Source organism: Panthera leo, chromosome E3, assembly GCF_018350215.1.
Source record: "Panthera leo isolate Ple1 chromosome E3, P.leo_Ple1_pat1.1, whole genome shotgun sequence".
Lineage (NCBI taxonomy): Eukaryota > Metazoa > Chordata > Mammalia > Carnivora > Felidae > Panthera > Panthera leo.
Genome location: NC_056694.1, coordinates 9,769,380 through 9,775,273, shown reverse-complemented (window position 1 = coordinate 9,775,273; position 5,894 = coordinate 9,769,380).

The following is a 5,894-nucleotide window of genomic DNA, read 5'->3' as shown; positions in this document are numbered from 1 at the left end:
ACAAGAAATAAATGCTTGTTGGTTCAAGCTTCTGGGTCTTCAAGCAGCTTGGTACACAGCATTTTTGTGGCAATAGCCGACTGTCATTCTTAGGTGACCTCTGGGGCTCCTTGTAGCTCTTAGTATCTGTAACGGGACTAATCCTGGCCTTCTGTGAAAGGTTTGGATGCTGCACTGAATGACCACGAAGGAACTGAGTGACGCAGGAGCTCACTGAGAAGCAGCCCTCCCTGCCTTCTTCCCGGCAGAGCAGAGGTGGGGTCCACAGATCAGTGCGGCCCCTGTGCCCCCCGCCCCATGACCAGGGTTTCTCAGAGGATGAGAATGATGTCAGACGCAGGCTGCCTGCCCTGAATATCTCCCTGTCCCTCTGGCCTGGGCTGAATCTCACATACATCAATCTAGAAGGTACGCATCTTTGTACCCATTTCAGAAGAAATTGCGGGACTTCCTAAGACCACGGAGCCGATCAGGGAATAGCTCAGCCGGTGCTCCCGAGACTAGATTTTTCCACGATGAAGCACTACCTGCCCTTCTGGGAGCTGAAGGCAGGGAGCAGGGCAGGGACCAGTCGGGGCCCAGAAAGGCCCCTCAGGCACCCTCTCTGTCTGGCCTCCTACTTTCCGGGAAGGGACTCTGGTCGGAGGGGCACATCTTCAAGGAGGGGCCGTGTGTTTCTCAGGCCTGCCTCTCTCTTGCCTGGATCCCTCTCTCCTTCCTGTTACCCAGACTGGCCCTTGGAGGCAGCATGAACCCCAAATTCAAGGCCTCTCTCCTCTTTCCCTCATCAAAGCCAGCACCCAGACAGCTGTCACTCCTGAAAGCATGTGAGGCCCTGATGAGCAAGGAGAGCTGAGCCACCACAGGAGGAGGGAGGGCATTCTGAGGAGGCCACACGTGGACACGACCCAGTGAGGCTGGGAGGGAGGCAGGAGGGAGGCCACCCAGGACAGGGCCCGAGCTTCCTCTCCAAGCAAACACGAGTGTGGGGCCAGGTGTATTTATAACATAGCCCTGAAGGGGACCAGGCCTCACATAAATCATGCTATTTCCTTGGCAGGAGTAAAAATAGCCCCATGGCATCCTGCACATGCTTGTGCATGGAACAGAGCTGGCCGGCCAGGCCCCCCCACCCCCAGGCCCCGCCCTCTGGTCATGCCTCATTTGACCATCCGGACAGAGTTTCCACCTCCTCCTCCCCACCACGCACCAGGCTTGCTGCCTGCCCCTGGTCTCCACAGGAGGGGGTGCGGGGAGGGTCCCCCGCCGCAGCTCTGTCCCCCAGGCCGAGACCGCTGACTTTCGGGCTGGCTCGGGCCGGCTGCAGAGGGGCCAGTGCATATCCTTGGCCGAGTCAGGTTGGGGAAGAGTCAGAGCTGGGTAGCTCTGGGTGAGGAATGAGGGTCGGGTGCGGTGAGGGGCCTGCTGCACCACCCGGGCCTCCCCGGCAACCAGGAACAGAGAGAGGAAAGGAGGAACTTAAGGCGCCCTGGAAGCGGGGGTGGGGCTCCTCTGCCAGGGAGCCCCAAAGGGCGTCTGAGGCCTGCGTCGGAAGAATCTGGGGAGCTCCTCACAATGGAGGTTCCAGGCCCTGGACTCCCAGGAGTGGGGCCAGAAGTGCGTTTTAAGCAAGGCCCCCACGGTCTTAGGCCTGCTGTCTCTGCTGGCGGCCCAGGCCTCCCCTGATGCACACCCCCCCCCCCCCCGCCACCGCTCCCTGCACAGGGCTGGAGCTCTGGGAGGTGTTAGACTGGGCAGGGTCCAGGTTCTCTCCTCGCCCCCCTCCCTTCCACCTCCTCCCTTCGGGCAGGCCAATGTGCCAGCTCTCTCTGGGTCAGCAGCAGCAGGGAAAAAGTGACCGGCTGGAAAAGTGACCTATTTGAGGCAACATCACACCCCACCAGTGTCCAGGCCTCTCTCTGGGAAATCCACGCCTGGCGAGAGGTTGGGGAGAGGCAGCTCCCTGGGGGCTGAAGCGCTCGGGCCAGGTCTGGGAGGAGCCCAAGTGGGTAAGGGCCTGCTTGAGCTATTCACAATCACCTGCAGGGTGGACTTTCCCAGGCGGCAGTACCCCTGGAGCTGGGATTTGAACCTGGGTCTCTGGCCACCACCCACAGTCTAGGTCATGGTGGAAAACCCCAGATTCTTCCTTGTGTCCAAGCTCAGTGTTATTGCACAGCAGCCTTCGGCGTCTGTCTCTCGTGATGGCTAGGACATGAGCGTCAGGCACGGTGCCCTCCCCGCCCACTCACTGGGCTCTGCCTCTCTGGGGCAGCCTCCGCCCGCAGAACCTCACCCTGCCCCAGGTTCTTGCTTTGGAGAGACTCGCAGGCACTTCGTTCGTCTAATTAGCCTTGGGCAGTGGTTCTGGCCACACCACGCCCTGGGAGATCTCGGAGGGGTCAGTCTTCTCTGAGCCTCCTTTGTACACCCAGCACATATTCAGCAGTCTCCGCCCACCAGCGTCACAGTGGGGACTTGCTCGTTCATTCTACAGATGGTTACGGGGTACCTCCTACAGGGAAGGCAGTCTTCCAGGGCTGGGGCTCCGGCGTAGGCGAGACAGGACGGGTCCCTGTCTGCATGGGGCTTGCACTCTGGGGAGTCTTACAGTGCGACAGTGGCAGGCTTGACAGCAGAGACTCTAGAACCAACCGGGTTCGAAGCCTGGCTCTCTTCACTAGCTGTGTGACCTTGGACAAAACGCCGAACCTCTCGGTGCTTCCGTTTCTCCAGCTGTGAACTGACAGTAATGGAGGTATGGGCTTTGCTATTGGGGGGGGGGGATTAAATGAGTTAATGGCACGGGACACAGAATGTGGGCTACCCTCACTGTCAGTGCCTGACCTGAGGCCCTCCCGGGGAGTCTTGGGAGGGTTATGACACGGCACTGGGGCACCAAATTGCGGAGTGCCATCATTTAGACTACGGCAGCCCCACCAATCTTTCCCTCTGAGGAATTCAAAGGGAACGGCTCTTGCCTTTTCCTCTCGGGCCACAGCCTCCTGAAGGGCAGCAAACCTCGGTTCCTCGATTCCTCAGGCATGGAGGCAGCGGCCGAAGCCAGGTACCCCCCCCCCCCCCCCCCCAGCTCCCCGACTCGGCTTGGTGCCTGTCTTTCCTTCTACACAATCTGTCCGCCAGGAAGAAATCTCAGCACTACTCCGATAACACCGTTTTGGGGCCTTGCACTGGCTTTGCCAAAAAAGGAGACCCGCCCCCTCCCCAAAGCCCAGTCCTGAGGGGAACCGAGGGGAACCGCAGTCACACAGCCCATGCCCCTTTGTGCAGGGGGAGGAAAGGGCTGACCCCCTCTCTCCCCCCTCCCCCGCGCACTGGGGGAGCGGCTCCCCCCCCCCCCCCCCCCCCCCCCCCGGGGAAAGCAGGTAAGGTGATGCGGTCTAGTTAACAATCCTGCCTGGATGGCTGGCTCTCTTTCCTGGCAAATTGGCGGGAGCTCTATGTGGATCCGGAAGGAAGAAAAAGAGACAACTGAAAATCCTGGGAAGTCCAGTCATCGGGGTTATTGGAGTAAAAGGCCAAATAGTATTAAAATCGAACCACCTGAGAATATCTTTATATTAAGAAAACCTTGGGACATATTAACAGTAGCACTGAGGCTGCCAGTGTGCCACAGTCTCAATGACTTGCGGATGTTAACGCCATGATTCCTACAACTCTCGAGTGAGGTCAGGGCTACCGGGCTGTTATTTACCCCTGCGTTTCAGTGCAGCAGTGGTTCTCAAAGTGGGATGGCCGGATCACTTTTCCCTGGGAACTAGAAATGGGAATTCTCTGTGGCCACCCCAGAGCTGCTGAATCAGAAACTCAGGAGGAGAGCTGCTCTGTATGTTAAAGTTTTGTTTTGTTTTGTTTTGTTTTGTTTTGTTTTGTTTTGAGAGAAAGAGAGCTTGAGTCGGGGAGGGGCAGAGAGTGAGGGAGAGGGAGAGAATCCCAAGCAGGCCCTGCACAGTCAGCGCGGAGCCCTAAGCAGGGCTCAGTCTCACGAAACCCGGGAGATCATGACCTGGGCCGAAACCAAGAGTCAGACTGCTCAACTGACTGAGCCGCCCAGGCGCCTCGGGACTCTGTATTTTAATAAGCCTTCTGGGTAATTCCAATGTGCGCTCCAGCGTGAGAACCACTAAGCTAGATTTGCTGTGGCAACAAAAACTCTACTCGCAGTGACTTAAAACAGCAAAGGAATATTTCTCCCTCACGCTGGCTTGTCGGCCAGGGGTGGGAGGGGGACTTTGCTCATCACAGCACTCAGGCACCCTTTGGAAATGGTCTTAAAGGCATATAACAAATGAAGAGATGGGGCGCCCGGGGGGGCTCAGGTGTTAAGCATCTGACTTCGACTCAGGTCACGATCTCACGGTTCATGAGTCCCTCATCAGGTGAGCTTGAGCCCCGCTTTGGGTAAGCCTCGCTTCTCTCTCTCCCTCTCTCTCTGTGTCTCTGCCCCTCGCTCACTTGCACCTCCCCTCTCTCAAACAAAACAAAACAAAACAAAACAAAAACAAACGAAGAAGAAACGTTTATTCAAATCTACCAAGGGTTGGTAGGAACAGTGAGGGTCTGTGGGATTTGAACCAAGACCCCCCCAGCCCCACCTCTAGCTCCTCAAGATGATAATTCCACTCCAGACTGGGGCGGCCCAGAACGGAGAAGTCCCTTTCCCTCCAGCTCCCAGTCAAGAGGGCTGTTCTCCCCAAAGGGGCAGGACAGCAGCACTTTTCAGCTCTGGGATCCCTTCTGCCCAGACCCCACTCTGCCGCGAGCACGAGACCACGGAGAATCTTAGGCCCCGATCCGCTTGCCTTGGCTTGTGAGGCAGAGGTTCCATCACGGGAGAGGACAACCAGGAAGACCCGAGGCTGCTGCCTTTTCCCCTCTACCGAGCCCTCGGCTCCTGAAGCAGACTTGTCTCTCAGAGAGGGAAGCATACCCTTGTCCTGTCTCCAGCTCGAGAGTCACGGCACAGAGACTGTACCTACAGGAAGAGGCAGACTGTAGGACAGATGGCTCCGGATCTCTTCCCAAAGGAACGGACTTATTTACAACAGAGCGTGAAGAAGCTGGGGCCCAGCAGTGCTCTCAAAAACAGTGGGGACTGCGGTACAACGCCGTTGGAAGGAAGTGAGCAAATTCATTAGAGATACAGACTAAACTGTAGGCAGAGAGGATCAGGGAGAGAGACGACCAGAAAGAGCTCTCCTGGGGTCAGAACAAATCTCAAACACTGACCTCGGGAACTATCAAATGAGCTCAAATTTGATTGGATCAGCGTGAGACCAATTTATGCCATAGCACATTGTTGAAAATAATATTGTATAATTACAGCGATTAGTGGAGCTTAATGTACGGGTGGAATCAGAGGAAGAGACAGTCAAGGGGAAGCCTGCCGAGACCATGGCCGTTCTGGCGTAACTGTGGGCATGCCTATGGTTACGCCTCCTTGGAAGCAACATCAGAGGCTACACACGGAGAAGGAGAGAGGGTGGAGTAAATAAGCCTTTCAGCCACTACATATATAAATTTTTTTTTTAACGTTTGTTTATCATTGAGAGACAGAGAGACACAGAGCGTGAGCAGGGGAGGGGTAGAGAGAGGGGGAGACACAGAATCTGAAGCGGGCTCCAGGCTCTGAGCTGTCAGCACAGAGCCTGATGCGGGGCTCGAACTCACAAACTGCAAGATCATGACCTGAGCCGAAGTCGGTCACTCAACTGACTGAGCCACCCAGGCGCCCCTCAGTCACTACATATATAAACAAGCAAATAACAATAACGGGACCCAGGGGAGGGGGGACCACACTGAGTCCCTACAGTATATTATCTGAAATCAAATGTCTATAACCTACAATTATCCAGGTTGCAACAAAAAAAATA